The sequence below is a fragment of the Martes martes genome, assembly GCF_963455335.1.
Source record: "Martes martes genome assembly, chromosome: 17".
Lineage (NCBI taxonomy): Eukaryota > Metazoa > Chordata > Mammalia > Carnivora > Mustelidae > Martes > Martes martes.
This window is the reverse complement of record NC_137905.1, coordinates 14,305,602-14,325,004: the sequence shown is the minus strand read 5'-3', so window position 1 is coordinate 14,325,004 and position 19,403 is coordinate 14,305,602. Positions and strand designations below refer to the sequence as shown.

Sequence of the window (19,403 nt, the reverse complement as noted above, 5' to 3'; positions counted from 1 at the left end):
CCCCACAAGCGGAACCAATATTCGGAGGCTTCCAGGGTCAGCCGGATCTTTCTCTCTCAGACTCTTCGCAGCGGTGACTCGGCAGCAGCGTCTCGCGTCATCAGTGACCGCCCCGTACCTTGCTACGCTTTGCGTCGCTCTGCTAGAAGCAGTCACCTCCTCCTTGGCAAATAGTCCTCGGCGGGGTCCGAGTTCTGGATAATAGGAGAGGGGGCGCACAAGAAGTTGCAGCCGGGGAACACGGAATCGACTAGAAGAGAAAGACAGAGACCACAGTTTCTGCGATACTGTGTGAAGTTAGTTAAAAACTTCCTCCTTCCTAAAAGGATCCTTCCGCCTGCAGTCGCGGTGGTGAGGCCGAGGGAGCCGCCATTTTGGATGTTCGGTTCCTGCTGCCACTGCTGCCGCCGCCCCCGAAGCTGCTGGTTTCATTCGAGGTTTCGGGCCGGTGAGTGTCACTCGCGGCGCTAAGAACATATTGCTTCTTTTGCCCCATGCCTGCCGGCAGCGCTCGGCCGGAAGCTTCCTGTCAGTACCAGAGGTCCGGTCCTGGGCTTTGGGGGGTGAGAAGAGAGGACAGAGGCTGGCCCAGGAGGGGCCCGGAGCCCCAGGGGCTGTTCCGACTTCTTGAGGGCCAACCCGAGGCCTCGGACCAGGAGGCTCCGCGCGCGGCTGTCTTGTGTGCTGTGGCCTTGCCCGGCCGGTGCGGGCCTCCTTTGGACCCATTGACTTTCTTGGGCTTCGACCCTCTTTTGAGGGCTCATTCAGGGAGCCTGGGGTTAGCGGGGCGGGTCCCACCCCCGCGTGTCTTCTCTGAGCCACGTATCAGCGTTCTTGTATCTTGTACTCGGGTCAGGTCTTTCGTAGAACTCTCTTTAGCGCCTCATAATTCTCAATTAATCGCTGTCTGCTCTGCAGTGCCGTCCTCTCAGAACCGGACATTGCCCTCGCCTCTCTGTACCCTTCCAACCAACTTCTTTCCCAATTTTTAGGGTCCTTCCCCCACTCCCTAACTCAGCTGCGAGTGCCCTGCTTACCCTTCTCTCAAACTCTTGATGTTGGCGGACGGTAGTTTCTAATAATCCTCCCTATTTTCTTGACTGACTGGAAGAGTCGGGACCATTGGTTATGTTTCCCTGTTAAGGTTTGATGAAGGAGAGCCATCGAACCACTCGCTTAGAGTATACTTCAGCAGTAAATGTTTGGAAAGCTGATTAAATGGCTTTTGGGGAGGGGTGTAGGGAGGAGGCTGTCAAATGTTTTCTCATTTGTGAATTCCCTCCTTGTGCTGAAGACTTGGCTTTTTGGTGCTTATTGACACTTATGTATTTGTCTTGGTGTTATATATCCCTGGGCATGAAAATTGCCCGAGAAGGATCTTAATCCGATGTCGGCAGAAAGGGAAGTAACTTTTTTGGCTACTGTAAGGATTAGTTTAACAGAGGAGAGGAGTGAAGATTTCTTGGTGATCTTAACTTGCAGGTTATGATCTTTGCTGACTGATTCTGAAAAATACTTAAGTTGACTTTGTGTTGAATTTGGGCCGGGGGTTAGTTGAATTTTGAATATTCACTTCTGCTCTTCTCCCATAATACTTGCCAGACTATGTACCTTAAGTTTTGGTTTAAAAATATAAACTCTCCAGGTATTTATAATCTCACCACTTTTATGCTGTTCTTTAAGTATGTTTGCAGTATGGCATGCTTGAATATAAAGTATTTCACAGTAATTCATTGATTATTTCCTACATTTCAAGTTAGGCGAGTGTGATTGAATCACCTCTATTTCATCTCAGCCTGGGTTTTTAAACCTGCTGAAGAGAGCTTATTTGAGATTACAGCCTAGTGACTGTTAAATTTAAATTTGTAACTTAATGGACTCCTGTAGAGGGATGAAGAGGAAAGTGAAAAAAAAATGTATAACTTGAACTTGGATCAAACCTTTTAATACTTCTAATCCATGTCTAAGGGCATTATTCTTATCACCAGGTAGATAAATTCCTGTACTGGTCATATGATGTCTCAGTAGGAGACTGAATGTTTTCATTGTAAATAGTGTTCTTGTTATTTAAAGAGACTTTTCAAAATTATGTTAGTGTTTCTGTATTTACTCTAGGGGATAGGGAGTTTCTCTTTTGGATAAAGGAACTATCACACCCCTGAACATCTATGGAATGCTTACTCATTTAATAAGTATCCCCTTGTAATTGTTACTGAAATGTCCCATTTCTGAGTTACATTTTTTAAAACAAGGTTATTGGAAGAACTATCCGGTAGGTGTTACTTAACTGTTCATTTCGTGGTATAATGTATTGATAGTCAAACATTATTCATTCTTAGGTGGTTTGCATTCAGTTGAAAAGTGTCTTTTTGCCTTACAAATTATAACCAAAATGTTGTTTAGTGCACTGTTGATTGATCACATATTTGAATGTCCACTTTGTCTAGGGTTGTAGGATTATACTTGAAAGAAACATTATTGTTAAGGAAACTTCAGTTCATTTTCTTTTGGGAGCAATTTCTTGTTCCTTGATCTGTTTCACTTTTACCAGTTCTAGACTTGAACTAAACGTGAATTTTAGTTAGTTTTTTTTAGTGAACTCTACCCCTAACTTGGGGGTTGACCTCAAAAACCTTGAGATCAAGAGTTGAATTCTCTACCAACTGAGCCAGCCAGGTGCCCCTTGATAGTGAATTTTAGAGTGAAACTATAAAGTACAAAAATTGTCAACAATACCTTGGTGATATTTTGCCCCCTGTTTATTTTAAAACGTAGTCTTGAAATTAGTGATGTGCAAAAACAGAAGTCCAAGTTTTTTATGATTTATTTATTTGGGAGAGAGAGCGAGAGAGCATGCACACAAGAAACGCTCGAGAGCAGGTGGAAGGGGCGGAGGGAGAGTGAGTCTCAAGGAGTCTCTGCACTGCGTGTGGAGCCCGTCTTGGGGATCCATCTCACCATCTTGAGATCACAGCCTGATCTGAAACCAAGAGTTGGATCTTCAGCCAGCTGTGCCTCCCAGGCACCCCCAGGTTTTTTGTGATTTTTTTTTTTTTATTATTTGTTTTAGAGATTTTACTTATTTATTTGAGAGAGTGTGCACAAGTGAGGGAGCAGAAGGTGGGAGAGATACAGACTCCCCACGAGCAGGGAGCCGGATGTGGCACTCTGTCTCAGGATCCTGGGATCATGATCTGAGCCAAAGGCGCCCATTAACTGACTGAGCCACCCAGGTGACCCCAGGTTTTTTTGTGATTTGCTAAAAGTCTATACATATTGAAAAAGTTGAGTATTTTCCAAAGATTATTTTTAATTAAAAAAAAGTATTAGGAAACTACATACCAAAACAGATTTTCGAAATGCCTAATCCCCTTATTTGCATTTGATGAGGATTTAAAAATTTTGTGTATAAAGCAGGGTTTAATTGAAAGCAAAACTTTAAAGCTCTTAGATTTAGCTTCAGAGAATATAAGACTTTTACTTTATCTTTCTATAAACTGGAACTACTTGTTTAGCTATATTTGGTCCTTAAAATTCATTCATTCTCAGCTTTATCAATTGTTGTGAGTTCTTGATTTTGATGTCTTCATCCCTCTGTTACTTTTACTCAGTTCCTTTCATGCAGGATTAGGTTTAAAGTAACAACTAATTTTAAAATTAAGAGAACATAAAGATTTATTTAAGCTCTCATATTTCTGGGTGTATAGGTTTTTAAAGTTGTATCTTGGGGTGCATTGGTGGTTCAGTGGGTTAAGCCTCTGCCTTCGGCTCAGGTCATGATCTCAGGGTCCTGGGATCGAGCCCTCTGTCAGGCTCTCTGCTCAGCGGGGAGCCTACTTCCCCCGCTCTCTCTCTGCCTGCCTCTCTGCCTCCTTGTGATCTCTGTCCATCAAATAAATAAATAAAATCTTTCAAAAAAATAAAGTTGTATCTTTGTCAGAAAGTATTAGGATTTTTCCATTTGCCTTTTTGTATAGAAAATTTTGTATCTGTGAAGACATTCATTTCTATCTTGAAAATATACGTAAGGTTTTTTTGTTTGTTTTTTTTTTTTTTTTTTTTTTAATTTATTTATTTGTTAGAGAGAGAGAGCGAGCGAGCACAGGCAGACAGAGTGGCAGGCAGAGGCAGAGGGAGAAGCAGGCTCCCCGCCGAGCAAGGAGCCCGATGTGGGACTCGATCCCAGGACGCTGGGATCATGACCTGAGCCGAAGGCAGCTGCCCAACCAACTGAGCCACCCAGGCGTCCCTGTTTGTTTGTTTTTTAGGTTGGTTTTTTTTTTTTTCCTCCTTCACTGAAGGAGTAACAACAGAGTTTGGCATGGAGGAATAATTTAATTTGGCATGAGTCTTGGTTACCAGAACATCTCTTGTCAAAGTTTGAAGGGTCCAGAAGTGAAAAAAACCCCTCACACTTGCCAGACTTGTTGAGTCAGCATTAACTAACACTTTTGCATAAAAAGGGCAAGGTGTAAGATACTGTGATTGAAATGAGAAATGATTTTTCATTAGGTACTTAGAAGTTTTGTTTCGTTTTTTGGCTTACTTAGACAATTGGAGAGAAAGTTGAGTTATAAATGTTGTCAGTGAAAAATAGGTTTCAAAAGAAAAAAAAAGTAATAGTCTTTTAAAAGATGATGAAAACATATGTGACCTTTGCACTTTATAAAGAAATAAAGACTTTTTTTTTTTTAGATTTTATTTATTTATTTGACAGAGATTACAAGTAGGCAGAGAGAGAGAGGTGGGGGGGTGAGTGGGGGGGGAAGCAGGCTCCCTGCTGAGCAGAGAGCCCTATGCGGGGCTCCATGTGGGACCCTGGGATCATGACCTGAGCCGAAGGCAGAGGCTTTAACCCACTGAGCCACCCAGGCGCCCCAAGAAATAAAGACATCTTAAAGGCAAGTAATTTTTACCTCCTTTCTCTGTTGTTATAGTGCAGCAATCACAGTATAACCTGAGAGGCAGTTGCTTTGCTCACCCATCTTTCTTGTGTTTTACTGAGCATCCTAGACTTTTCAGCTTGTTTGGCCTTGCGGTTAATGTTACGGGTTTTGGGGAAGAGCAAATATGAGAAAGACATGATCTTAGATCTTTGGGATTGTAAAATATTTGCACTCCCCTCACAAACCTTTGGGTTAAAAATGAGACTGATTAGAATAGATGATGTACACTATTGGGTTAAAAGATCTAACTTTAGTAAATAGTCATATAGTTGTACAGCTCAAAAGGAGTTCCGTTAGTGTTTTTACAGCTCATTTTAGTGAAGCTATTTACTAAATGTTACTATTGGGAAATTATCCTATTTGAAGCTGAAGAAAAGGAAGGGAAGTTAATTTTTAAAAATTCCTTTTTAAAGTCTGTACAAAGGATTTGGTTCCCTTCCCACTTTTTGATATTTTTGAAAATGTGATCCTTTTAAAATATGGTGAAAAGAGGGGTGCCTGGCTTACTCAGTTGTTAAGCATCTGCCTTCTGCTCAGGTCATGATCCCAAGGTCCTGGGATCGAGCCCCACATCGGGCTCCCTGCTCACCAGAGAGCCTGCTTCTCCCTCTCTCACTCCCCCTGCTTGTGTTCCCTCTCTAGCTGTCTCTCTTTGTCAAATAAATAAATAAAATATTTAAAAAAAAACAAACGGTGAAAACATTGGTTTGAGCTAAATGGAGAAACTAAGTGAGAATAATATTTTTGTAGATAGTAGGTTTTGGGTATGATTTATTGAAGGTAAGCTGTTGTGAGAAGAGCTGCTTTTTCTGATAGTACTTTGGATACGTGATGTATTTAAAATATGTGTTTGTCTCTACCAGTGAAAGTTGGGCTTTACGTTTTCCTTAGAAACATTCCATGATGAAAGTTAGTAAATGGTGTTGACTATTTAAGAAAGTAGAATTAGGGAAGTAGTTTAGTAGCAATTAGTTATATTATTTTTATTTACACATACTGAACTTCATTTATTTTTAAACTTTTAAACGTAAGCACTGTTACACCCAAGGTGAGGCTTGAATTCAGCGACTCCAAGATCAAGAGTTGCATGGTGTATAGACAGAGCCAGCCAGTTGCCCCTACACACACAACTTTTTTTTTTATACTGTTCCTCTAATACTTTATGTTCTTTCATTTTCTTTGTACCTGTTCTACCTATACCTGGAATGCTTTTCTTTTCTCCCTTCTACCTAGTGAATGTGTTCATCCTTCCTCTCTACCCCCAGGGCAAAGGGGTGTAGCACTTTCTTTAAAGTCCTTCAACTGTCTAACTTTCCTTGAGTTTTCAGAGGACAAGAACTATCTAATTTATGATATCCATAGTACATAGCACAGTGAATGGCCCTTAGTAGCTACTCCACGGAATAGATGTTACGAATGAAAATAATATGGGAAAATTATTCAGGTACTCAGATATATGGTAACTGGTTGATGCCAGAGCCAAAAGCAGTCAGGGGCCTGAGTTATGAGAAGATACTGCAGGTCGTTTACTTATGACCTGTAGAGTTGATGTCAGTGAAGTTTATTTTCAGATTTAGAAAACATACATGAAACCTCATATCTGTGTCCTTGAAAATATTATTTAAATGTTTAATTTTGAAATTGGCATGGTTCTTTTTTTCTTTGTGATTTACTCAAACTGTTTTGCAAAAGTTTCAGGGGGCAGCAAAGAATCCCACTCTTCCCCATCTTCTTTCTTTTGAATACTTAATATGTAACTCATTTTGCTAAGGAAGCTCATAGTAAGTTGAGAATGTCAGTCTCCCCCTCCCCCCAATGGAAATATGTCGATGCAGTTCAGTGAATTGTTTCCGATTCTCTTCTCCTGTTTGAATAATATACTTTTATAGTGCTAAAAGTTTTTTAAATCTATCTTTTTAATTTACAAAATAATAGGTTTCCATTATGATAAATGAAAAAAATCGAAAAACATATTTAAAGTTATTAGTTTCCCTCAGTCTCTTCATTGTTATTACCCAGCTATTTTATCAGGTTATGGGTGTACTTCAGTATTTCTCTCCATGCTTGGTCAGGTGTTGTATATAGTAACCTAAATGTGCACATTTATAAGGATTCTTTATTTTTACAAAAGGGACATCATACTTATTATATTACTCTGTAACAAGCTTTTCTTAACACATCCTGGTTAGTAAATGTAATTCAGTTGTTTTTTAAACATCCCTGTTACGTCTCATAACATGAATGTGTACCATATATTACTTACTCAAGATTTTTTTTTTTTTTTAAGATTTATTTATTTTTAAAGATAGAGTGTGTGGAGAGTGGGATGGGGGAGAGGAGGGACAGGGAGCGAGAATCCTTAAGCAGACTCCCAGCTGAGCGTGGAGCCCCATGTCAGTCTCAGGACCCTGAGATCATGATTTGAGCTGAAATAAAGGGTCAGACCCTTAACCTACTGAGCCACTTAGGTGCCCCTATTCAGCGATTTTCTTTTTTTTTTTTTTTAAGATTTTATTTATTTATTTGACAGACAGAGATCACAAGTAGGCAGAGAGGCAGGCAGAGAGAGAGGGGGAAGCAGGCTCCCTGCTGAGCAGAGAGCCCGATACAGGACTCGATCCCAGGACCCTGAGATCATGACCTGAGCCAAAGTCAGAGGCTCAACCCACTGAGCCACCCAGGCGCCCCTATTCAGCGATTTTCTTAAGGACATTTAGGTTGTTTCTAGATTTTGTTAATACAAGCTATGTATTTGTAAACATCCTGGTACCTGTCACCTTATTTGCTGCAACTTTTATTTCTGCAGAATAGATTCTTCAAGATGGGATTTCTGGGTTAAAGGAAATATACTTTAAATGTTTTTATTGTCAGATTATTCTCTAAGTAGGTTGTCATTTCTACCTCCACTAGCAGTGGGTTTTCTGTAGCATCACATCCTTAGATGTAAATAATTTAATTTTTACTCGTCTGCCAGATGATGAATCTTCTTTCAGTTTGTCTCAGTTTTCCTGGCCATTATTAGAGCTAGCCTCTGTTGATATGTTTGGGGGGGGGGGGTTGTTTTTTGGTTTTTTGTTTGTTTGTTTGTTTTTCTGTTTGAATTTCCTTTGTTGAGAATTTTCTGTTCATGTCCTTGGTTCATTTTTCTTTTAAGTTGTTTTTCCTCCCTTTTTTTTTTTTTAATCTTGTAGGAATACCTTATGATACATTAATTCTTTGTTGTATGACACATGTATTTATTCATCTGGAATTAACTTTTTTTTTTAAGATTTTATTTATTCATTTGACAGTGGGAGAGGGAGAAGCTGGCTCCCCACTGACCAGGGAGCCCAGTACAGGACTCGATCCCAGGACCCTGGGATCATGACCTGAGCCAAAGGCAGATACCCAACTGACTGAGCCACCCAGGTGCCCCTGGAATTAACCTTTATAGGATAAGAAGCAGTGGGTCTTACATGGTTTTCCTTTGTATAGAGAGCCAGCTACATGAGGATTAAACTGTCTTTTTCTCAGTGAATTGAAAACCATCTTTAAAAAAAAAAAAAGAGAGATTTATTTGAGTGAGAGAGAGTGAGAGCATGCACAATCAGGAGGAGGGGTAGCAGGAGAGGGACAGATTCCCCACTGAGCAGGGAGCCTGAAATGGGGCTCTGTCCCAGGACCTTGAGATCATGATCCAAGCCAACCAACTGAGCCACCCAGGCACCCCAGTTAAATGCCATCTTATATGTTATGTTCCCGTATATGTTTGCTCTATTTCTGGTTCTTTTTTTCTCTTTACTATTATTTTACTTTTTTGAGTGTAATAGTTTTATAAAAAGTTACCGTCTGTTAAGAAAAGCTCCTCTTGGGGCACCTGAGTAGCACAGTTGGTTAAGCTAAGGTTTGGACGGTTTCGGCTCAGGTCATGGTCTCAGGGTCATGAGATCAAGCCCCGCATCAGGCTCTGTGCTTAGTGTGGCGTCTGCTTGAGATTCTCTCTCTCCCTCTTTTCTACCCCTCCCGCTCGTTCTCTCGCTCTCTAAAATAAATATTAAGGGGAAAAAAGAAAGAAAAACTCCTTTCGCTGTACTTTTTCATTTTCTTAACTATTCTTGAACATTTATTTTTATATCTATTGACAGAAAATATTTCTGTTGGGTTCAGTAAACCTCACAAAAAGCCCACTGTTTGGAATTGCACTATATTCACATATTAATCCTGAGAGGACTGACATTTTTAATGATCAAAATTTTTCCTTATGAATTTCTGTTGTTCAGGTCCTGTTTCAGTTTTAGGTTCTTCAGTAAAGGTTTCATAGATTTGACAGTCTTCTTCATGTAGTTCTTTGCCTTTCTTGCTAAATTTATTCCTAGGCATTTTATAGTTTTTGATACTATTGTTAATTGGACTTTTCCTTGTCTGCTTCTTTTTTTTCTCTCTTTCTCTCTCTCTCTCTCTTTTTTTTTTCAAGAGAGGGAGAGAGAAAATCTTAACATGGACTCCATGCCCAGTGCAGAGCCTGGCATAGGGCTCGATCTCATGACCCTGAGATGATGATCTGATCTGTAATTAGTAGTTGGATGCTTAACTGACTGAGGTACCCAGCCAGGCACCCCTTCCCCCATCTCTTTCTGTCTTTTTCTTTTTTTTTTTCTTTTTTTAAGATTTTATTTATTTATTTGACAGAGCAGTAGAGTGAGAGCACAAGTAAGCAGAGTGACAGGCAGAGGGGGAGAGAGAGAAGCAGGCTCTGCTGAGCAGGGAGCCTGATACGGGGCTCGATCCCAGTACCCTGGAATTGTGACCTGAGCTGAAGGCAGCTGCTTAACCAACTGAGCTACCAGGCGCTCCCCCCCACCGCCTTCTGTTTCTAACTAGTGTCAGAAACATGGGTTAAAAATGAATCTTTAGGGCGCCTGGGTGGCTCAGTGGGTTAAAGCCTCTGCCTTCGGCTCAGGTCATGATCCCAGGGTCCTGGGATCGAGCCCCACATCGGGCTCTCTGCTCCGTGGAGAGCCTGCTTCCTCCTCTCTCTCTGCCTGCCTCCCTGCCTACTTGCGATCTCTGTCAAATAAATAAATAAAATCTTTAAAAAAAATGAATCTTTAATTTCCTGTGGACTAGATCCCCCTCCCCTCCTTTCTTGGTATCCGGAATTAACAGAAATTGGGTTTGTGAAGAATATTTAGGGAAACTTTATTATTTTAGTATGAAATCACTTTCTAGTGATTAGAAATAAACTTTCTAATGTTCTCCTGTAGAAAATGCCTTTAGGTAAATGTGACTATGTCCTTCGAGGATGAATACTGTCGTCTTATTTTGAAAGTTCACAGTTTTCCTGATTTTTATTATTTTGAATTTTTGAAGCAAGATTTATTGCTGAAATAAATGTTTATTACTTAAAAGATAGCAGAAAATAAGGGCGCCTAGGCGGCTCAGTGGGTTAGGGCTCTGCCTTTGGCTTGGGTCATGATCTCAGGGTCCTGGGATCTGGCTCTCTGTTCAGTGGGGAGCCTGCTGCCCCCTCTCTCTCTGCCTGCTTCTCAGCCGACTTGTGATCTCTGTCTGTCAAATAAATAAAATCTTAAAAAAAAAAAAAGCAGGAAATACAGAGAAGTTAAAAAGGCATCTGTATTTATACAAAGCACAGATAGTCTATCTCTAACATTTATTGTACCCTTTGGGGGATAGCTTTAAAAACATTAAAAATTTTGGGAATTTTACTACAATTCTTGATATTTGTGGGCTCTTTAGGACTTTTTTTTTTTTTTTAAGATTTTATTTATTTATTTATTTGACAGACAGAGATCACAAGTAGGCAGAGAGGCAGACAGACAGAGAGAGAGAGAGAGAGGAGGAAGCAGGCTCGAGAGCCCAGTGCGGGGCTCGATCCCAGGACCCTGGGATCATGACCTGCGCTGAAGGCAGAGGCTTTAACCCACTGAGCCACACAGGCGCCCCCCTTTTTTTTTTTTTAAAGATTTTATTTATTTATTTATTTGACAGAGATCACAAGTAGGGAGAGAGGCAGACAGAGAGAGAGAGAGAGGAGGAAGCAAGGACTTTTTTTTTTTTCCTAATTTTAGGGTTGAGAGTAGAAAATTGCTTTTCTTTTCCCTTTTTTTTTTTTTTTAAGATTTTATTTATTTATTTGACAGACAGAGATCACAAGTAGGCAGAGAGAGAGAGGGGGAAGCAGGCTCCCCGACGAGCAGAGAGCCCAATATGGGTCAATCCCAGGACCCTGGGATCATGACCTGAGCCGAAGGCAGAGGCTTTAACCCACTGAGCCACCCAGGCACCCCAGAAAATTGCTTTTCATCAGTGTCAAATTAGGTATTAAACATGTTTATCATTGTTTGGCCTTTTTATTTTTATTATTTATTTAATAATAATTTATTATTTATTTTTTATATTTATTTATTTATATTTATTTATATTTAAACTTATTATTTATTTTTTTAAAGATTTTATTTATTTACTTCACAGACAGAGATCACAGGTAGGCAGAGAGGCAGGCAGAGAGAGGGGGAAGCAGGCTCCCTGCCGAGCAGAGAGCCTGATTGGAGGCTCGATCCCAGGACCCTGGGATCATGACCTAAGCCAAAGGCAGAGGCTTTAACCTACTGAGTCACCCAGGCGCCCCGTTTGGCCTTTTTTAAAAAAAAGATTTGTTTCTTTGTTTAGAGAGCAAAAGAGTGCTGGAGGGGCAGAGGAAGAGAGACTTCTCAAGTGTATTCCCTCCTGAGTGTGGAGCCTGATGTGGGGCTCGATCCCAGGACCTTGTGATCATAAGCTGAGCCAAAATTAAGAATTCGCCACCTAACCAACTGAGACACCCAGGTGCCCCTTATTTGGACTTTATATTCATGCATCTTGTGCAATTAAATTGTCTAGGAGGATATTTGTATTTATATACATCTATTAAATTCTCAGTTTCAGTGAATTTTGATTGGATAATTTAAAAAGAAGATTCCTGTAATTAGTGTGTCATTTTAGGCAGAATTGAGCTTAGGACTTCTTAGAGGAATGCCAGCTGGCTGCCTAGACAGAGTGTGGTGCTATATTGATGTGGTCACACATTTCACAGTCTATTCCTTAGCCTTGAAGATGGAAAAATTCCATTTTAGTATTTATTTCGGGGTGATTTAGCCTAATCAGACTCACTGATGTGAGTTAGAATAACAATGTTGTAATTCACGAGGGGCGGTGCTTTTATCCTTAATTACCTGTGATTTCCAGGGCTCCTCTTTCCGTAAGTGTAAGAATTTGGGAGACAAGCTCCTTGGAAAGATGATTGATAGTTACAAAGTTGCATTATAAGCCTGAAGCTAGAGCATATAAAGTTGAATGGTCTTGAATGTTTCATTATTCTAGGCCCTGGTGAAAGCCAATGAAAGAACTATCCCTGTCCCACATGGTGTTTACCTTTGCAGTGACCAAAATATTTATCCCCAGATACAGTCTCTCTTATTCAAATAGTGATGTACTAACATTGCTCTCCCTTTTTCTTCACTCTGTAAAACATTTCCCTTCTATAAGCAGCACACTTCCTCATACAGGGGAGATAGATATGTACTACTTCCCCCTCCCTGCCCCCAGTACTCAGAGGAATCCCCTGAAACATAAAAAGGTGAAAAGATCTGGCTCTCTGCTCAGCAGGAAGCCTGCTTCCTCCTCTTTCTCTGCCTGCCTCTCTGCCTACTTGTAATCTCTGTCTGTCAAATAAATAAATAAATAAAATCTTTAAAAAAAAAAAAAGTGAAAAGAACCCAGCTAAGTCAGAATAATGACAGTTGGTCTCTATAAGATATATTGGAAAGTTAAAGTCTGATCAAAGCTTAATACTGTTGATCATTTTGGTGTAAGCTTTCTTACTAGTTTGGTCAGTGTTTTCTAAGTTGTAAATGCATTAAACCAATTCAGATATCATATGCAATAAAAAATTTGAAATAAGGTTTCTCTGTGGAGCATAATCTAAATATACGGCCATGTGGAAAGGGGCCCCTGGGTGGCTCAGTCAGTTAAGCCAACAGCTCTTGATTTCAGCCCAGGTCATGATCTCAGGGTTGTGGGATCAAGCTCTGCACCAGACTGTGTGCTCAGTCTGCTTGTTCCTCCCCCACTCTCTCATATAAATAAATAAATAAAACCTTTTAAAAAATAGAAGTATTGTTATTAATTTGAAAAAAAAAATGGCCATGTGGCAAATGTGGGTGAGAGAGCACAGTTACTTCTTCTGTAGGGTTTTGCCTAGTGTTAACTTAGGTCCCTTGAGTGTTCTTAGCCATACTTAAATCTGTGACTGGATGTTATAGGGTAATCACTGGCAAAATTAATTGAAATCTAATTTCTTGAATCTTTTCTCATTGTTAAGCAAGAAAGACTTCGTGTACAGATTTTGTGTTGGTTAGAAAAGGAGGTAATTTTAATATTGAGAAATTGCTTTTAATTTAGGATTTTTTTTTTTTTTTTTTAGATTAGAGCTCACATAGCTTCACGTTTGGGGAAAGAAGGACAACATACAGCAGGAGCCCCAGCTATTTGGTTATATGTTCTTAACTGGGCTGACAGTGGTTCTGAGCTTAAAGCCAGGTAGTATGAGCTGAGAAGTAGAAAGAAAGTTAACTGAGAGGGTAGAATAGAGGACTGCGTTGAGTCCTGATGCCTCCCCGTTGCTGTTGGTAAGTAGCCAGTGCACCTTTACTTTGTTTGGTTTGGAAAGGACAAGTGCATTTTCTTTATTCAAGACTCTTCTAGCATTTAGGATTCATTTAAATACAGTGTTTCTAAAGTTCCTACCCTTAGGTAAGGGGAATACAAGGATGAGTAAGACTCACAAGGATCTGGCCTTTAGGAGCTTATATTTGAGTGGGAAAAATAGACATTTCAAAGAAAAAAAGGTAATCATGGTCTGAGGTTAGTATTGCAGTATGAGGAGAATTTTTATCAATTAAAGAGATTTGTGTGGTGCATGGGTGACTCAGTAGGTTGGTCATGGGCGTCTGCTTTCAGCTTGGGTCGTGGTCCCACTCTCCTGGGATTGAGTCCTGTGTCCTACAAGCGTGTGTGTGTGCGCACTTTCTCTCTCTCTCTCTCTCTCCCTCAAATAAATAAAATCTTTTAAAAAATATCAGAGATTTGTGGAGAGTTTTGAAAATAACCATTTTCTCCATTTTGGAATAAAGTTTAGGAGAATTGGAACATAAACAGTCATTTTTTTTTGGTCTTTTGTGTTTCTTTTTTTCACCTATAGTAAGCATTCACAATTTTGCTTATTTTTTGGATATATAAAGTAATTAATTTAGCTTAAGCTCCAGAACCTAATTTTGTTTACATTTTGGATAGAAACATTTGAAATTAAATTCTCACTTGCTTGTGTTCTCTTTATTTTTCAATGTTTTTTATTTTTTATTTTATTTTTTTGAGAGAGAGTGTGTGTATTTTGGGTAAAGGGAAAGGGGCAAAAGGTGAGGGAGACAGAGAATCCCAAGCAGGTTTCATGCTCTGTGTTGAAGCAGGGCTCAATCTCATGATCCTGAGAGCATGACCTGAGTCAAAATAAAGTGTTGGATGCTTAGGGGCACCTAGGTGGCTCAGTCAGTGAAGTGGCTGCCTTCAGTTCAGGTCATAATCCCTGTGTCCTGGAATCAAGCCCCACATTGGGCTTCCTGCTTAGAAGGGAGCCCGCTTCTCCCTTTCTCTCTGCTGCTCCCCCTGCTTGTGCTCTCTTGATGTCTCTCTCTCTCGCAAATAAAATCTTTTAAAAAAAGAAGTAAAAAGTTGAACGCTTAACTGACTGAGCCACCCAAGAACTCCTCAATGTTATTTAACAAATAGCCATTAATGAAATAAATACATTTATCCACAATCTCTGTATTTTAACAAGTTAGAATTTTAATTTTTCTGTGTTCCTTACCCATCCTTGCCCTAGTAAGTATTCTAGGACAAAAAAGGACAATTTATTTTTATAAAATGTACCAACTATGTAAATATAAAACAGATGGACAGACACATAGGCATTGAATACAACTATTGAAATACTAAATGTAGGGCTCAGTCAGTTGGGCGGCTGCCTTCGGCTCAGGTCCTGGGATCGAGTCCTGCATCTGTCTCCTGCTTGGCTGGGGGGTCTGCTTCTCCCTCTCCCTCTGACTGCTGATCTGCCTATTTGTGCTCTCTATCTCTCTGTCAAATAAATAAAATCTTTAAAAAAATACTAAATGTAATGGACAGAAACACAATTATAGTGGTAGACTTTATGGTTTTTATTTTTTCCCCCAAAGATTTTATTTATTTGACAGAGAGTGAGAGAGAGCACGAGAGGGGAGAAGCAGACTCCCTGCGGAACTGGGAGCACGATGCGGGACTTGATCCCAGGACTCCAGGATTATGACCTGAGCCGAAGGCAGTTGCTTAATCAACTGAACTACCCAGGCACCCAGACTCTGTTTTTTAATTAAAAAAATTTTTTAAAAATTTATTTTCTTGTCCTGGAAAGGACAAGCAGAGGGGTTGGCAGAGGGAAAGGGAGAAGCAGGCTCCCCACTGAACAAGGAGCCCGATGTGGGACTCCATCCTATGATCCTGGGATCATGACCTGAGCTGAAGGCAGCCACTTAACTGGCTGAGCCACTGTGGTGTCCCATAAACTTTTTTTTTTTTTAAGATTTTATTTACTTACTAGAGAGGGGAGTGGGAGAACATGGCAGGGGGAAGGGAAGGGGCAGAGGAGGAGGGACAAACAGAATCCCCACTGAGCAGGGAGCCCAGTGCAGGGCTCAACCCAGGACACTGAGATCATGACCCAAGACAAAGGCAGACACGTAAGTGCCTGAGCCACCCACGAACCCCTTAATTAAAAAAGCCTGCTTCCTCCTCTCTCTCTGCCTGCCTCTCTGCCTACTTGTGATCTCTGTCAGATGAATAAATAAAATCTTTAAAAAAAAAAAGATTCTATTTATTTATTTGAGAGAAATTGCGAGCGGGGTGGGGATGGGGCAAGAGGGAGAAGACAAAGCAGTCTCCCTGCTGAGCAGAGAGCCTGATGAGAGGCTTGATCCCAGGACCATGACTAGAGCTGAAGGAAGGTGTTTGACTGACTGAACCACTCAGGCACCCCTGTAGTGGTAGACTTCAACATACCTTTCTCAGTCTTGGATGGGTCAAGTCGTTAAATTAATAAGAACAGACAGTGTCTGAACTATACTATATCATTTTTAGAAATTGTTCCACAGGTATAATTTTTTTCATGTGATTGTCATCTTAGTTTTAAAAAACAGCTTTATTGAGGTATATCAATATTTAATGTCTGTAATTAGATTATAAGTGCATTATGGATTGAATTATTAATTTCATAATACCCATAAATTCACTAATGTACATATTTAATCTATATAGTTTGATGTTAGGATAAAATTTTATATTAAGGTTTTTCTGTCCTCTGCATTAAATGCTAAATGTTGATGTTATTACACTATTTCTTGATAAATCAGGGTCTTACTATAAAAACCAATTACAGTATTCTTTGTTATTTAATACTCGTAAGACTTTAGGGAGACTTGAATGCTTTTTGCCAGTACACTAAATAGGCTCAGATTACTATGTTGTGTGTGTGTATTTAAGATAAAGACTTTAGGGACGCCTGGGTGGCTTAGTTGGTTAGGCCGCTGCCTTCGGCTCAGGTCATGATCCCAGGGTCCTAGGATCCAGTCCCGCGTTGGGTTCCTTGCTCGGCAGGGAACCTGCTTCTCTTGCTGCCTCTGCCTGCCTCTCTGCCTGCTTGTGTGTACTCTCTCTCTCTCTCTCTCTGGCAAATAAATAAAATTAAAAAAAAAAAAAAGAAGATAAAGACTTTAATTTTGGATTTGTAAAAAAATGATAAATTAAGGTAATTATTATGGAACTCAAAGGCAGAGATTTGCAAGTGATTAGATCTTTTCCTTTTGATTAATGATGGAAAATTTTTATAGGATAAAAATCTATGATTTAAAGGGCACAAACTTTTTAAAAATTATGGTAAGAATGTAAGCCGATTTCTACTCTTTTTTTTTTTTTTAAGATTTTATTTATTTATTTGACAGAGATCACAAGTAGGCAGAGAGGCAGGCAGAGAGAGAGGAGGAAGCAAGCTCCCCGCTGAGCAGAGAGCCCGATGCAGGGCTCGATCCCAGGACCCTGGGATCATGACCCGAGCTGAAGGCAGAGGATTAACCCACTGAGCCACCCAGGTGCCCCCCAATTTCTACTCTTGACAAATTTTCAGTTATATAATACGGTATTGTTATCTATAGGCACAGTTTGTATAGCAAATCTATAGAGTTTATTAATCTTGCTGCTGTGCTGTTTGGATACTTGTTTCTGCTAAATACAGGTTTTGTTTGCATTGCTGCTGCTGCTGTTAGATGACACTTTGGCGACCAAAGTGTCGACCCTTAAGGCGATCCTTAAACAGCCTCTGTCTCCTGGTTCCCACTCTCCTCTGTTTCCTCTCTAGTTTTTCTAATTTGTAAATTAGAGCCTGCAAATAGAATAAAGTACATGTTCTACTATATTGATGTGATGTTCTCTGTATTGCTCCATGTCCTGTTTAGCTGAGTCATCACTATACACCATATTCATGCTTTATTTTTAAAAACAGGATAGTTCGTCATTATTACTAATAATAGATGTTTAAGCTACTGTATTTTAAGGAATCTTGTGGTTTTGAGTATTTTGAAAGGCAAGTAAAAATTCTTAAAAAGTAAGGAAATCCTCAACATTATATTAAGAGTGAGTAGGTTGTGTTTTCCAGTTTATGAGGTCTACAATAGTCACTACATAGATTAGATGTATTTGAATTTAACTTTTATTTATTTTATTTTATTTTTTTTTTCCAAAACATTTTTTTTTAATCTTGGATTTAAAATTTCAATGGCTTCCGCTGATTAAAAGTGGAGATTAAGCCAAAGTGCTTGATTGTATGTTTACAAGTGGTGGGTTTAGTTTGTGACTTCATTTGTTCTCACAGAATATCAAGACTGCAATCACATATAGATACCTTAATTCACTTCTGGAAATGAAAAATGATTTTTTTTCCAAAAAAATTACAGAAAGTAATGCAAATTTAGTTCTTTTTCGTTTTGGCCTGATTCTGTTGATTTGTTGTTGTATGTTGAAGAATATCTTTAGAATTTTATCCTATGTTACATTTCTTTTTTTTTTTTTAATTTTAAAATTTTTAATTTTTTTGCAGCCTAAATTTTTTTTTGCCATTTTTATTTTTTTTATTTTACTTTTTAAAAGATTTTTATTTAATTATTTGTCGGAGAGAGGGGGAGCAAGCGAGCGTGCATGCATAAGCAGGGGGAGCAACAGGCAGAGGGAGAAGCAGGCTCCCTGCTGAGCAAGGAGCTGGATGCGGGACTGGATCCCAGGACCCTGGATCTCAGGACCCAGGACTAGATCATGACCTGAGCTGAAGGCAGACACTTAACCGACTGAGCAACCCCAGGTGCCCCTGAATTTAATCTTCTAATATGAAACATTTCAGACATAAAATATTTGGAGGATAAAGATACTCATTTACCCACTACCTACGCTCAGAAATAAAACACCAGTATAGCTGAAGCCTCCTGTGTGTTACTCTGTTCCTCATCATATTCCCGTTTCCAGATGTGCCATTTTTTTGGTCTATGTTTCACATGCATGTTCTTATTCTTACTGCAGTTTTGTATCTCTAAAGAATAGGTTCTTTTATACATTTTAAGTTTTTACAAAATATTAGTACTATATCTTTCTCTACCTTATTTTTGCTCAGAATTAATTTATTCAAGGATAGTGTATATAACCAGCCATTATGTCCAGCATTTGTTTAGTGCATACTATGTGTGTGGCACTGTGCTAAGAATTTTAGATGTATTCTCATTTAATTCTTATAACAGTCCTTTGAGGTGGGTACTCTCCCCATTTTACAGATGAGGAAATGAAAGCTCTGGGATGTTTAAGTCATTTGCTCAGGACACACAGTTTGTAAGTGGTAGAACTGGGATTCAAACTCAGGTGATTGCACTCCAGGGTCATCATTTTAAACAATGATTAGGGTCATTGGATTCTGAAATTAAACAAAAACAAAAACACAGGGGTTCTTCTTAATTCTTTTGGTGTTAAAATCTGATGTGACCAGACAGGAGGCTGTAGTATATATTTTTTCTCATTTGGTGTGAATATTCGTATGTGTTGCTGCAGAAATATTGTTTGATAATGGAGCTGCTGTCCCAGACATACTAGGCAAGTAATGACCTATAATATATGCACTGCATTACCTTCCTAAAATTCAGAAAATTCTAAGTTTTGTTCTTAAAGGTTTTGGAAGGCAGCTGTGCTAACCACTATACCATGTTCTTAAAGGTTTTGGATGAGAAATTGTGGACTGGTACTGTGCTGTAGATCCCTTTCTTTTCTGTATGTGTGTGTTTTGTAGATCCCTTTCTGCAT

The 19,403-nt window shown here is 39.5% G+C and overlaps 1 protein-coding gene across 1 annotated transcript in view; it reads left to right on the top strand.

Annotated features, from left to right (window-relative positions):
* Positions 1-133: 133 nt before the first annotated feature.
* Positions 134-19,403, top strand: part of AP1G1 (adaptor related protein complex 1 subunit gamma 1) — a gene marked incomplete at its 5' end in the record, with an annotated part of 81,480 nt that continues 62,210 nt past the window's right edge. Inside the window, one exon of the mRNA XM_080827659.1 lies at positions 134-448. The remainder of the gene's footprint in view (positions 449-19,403) is intronic.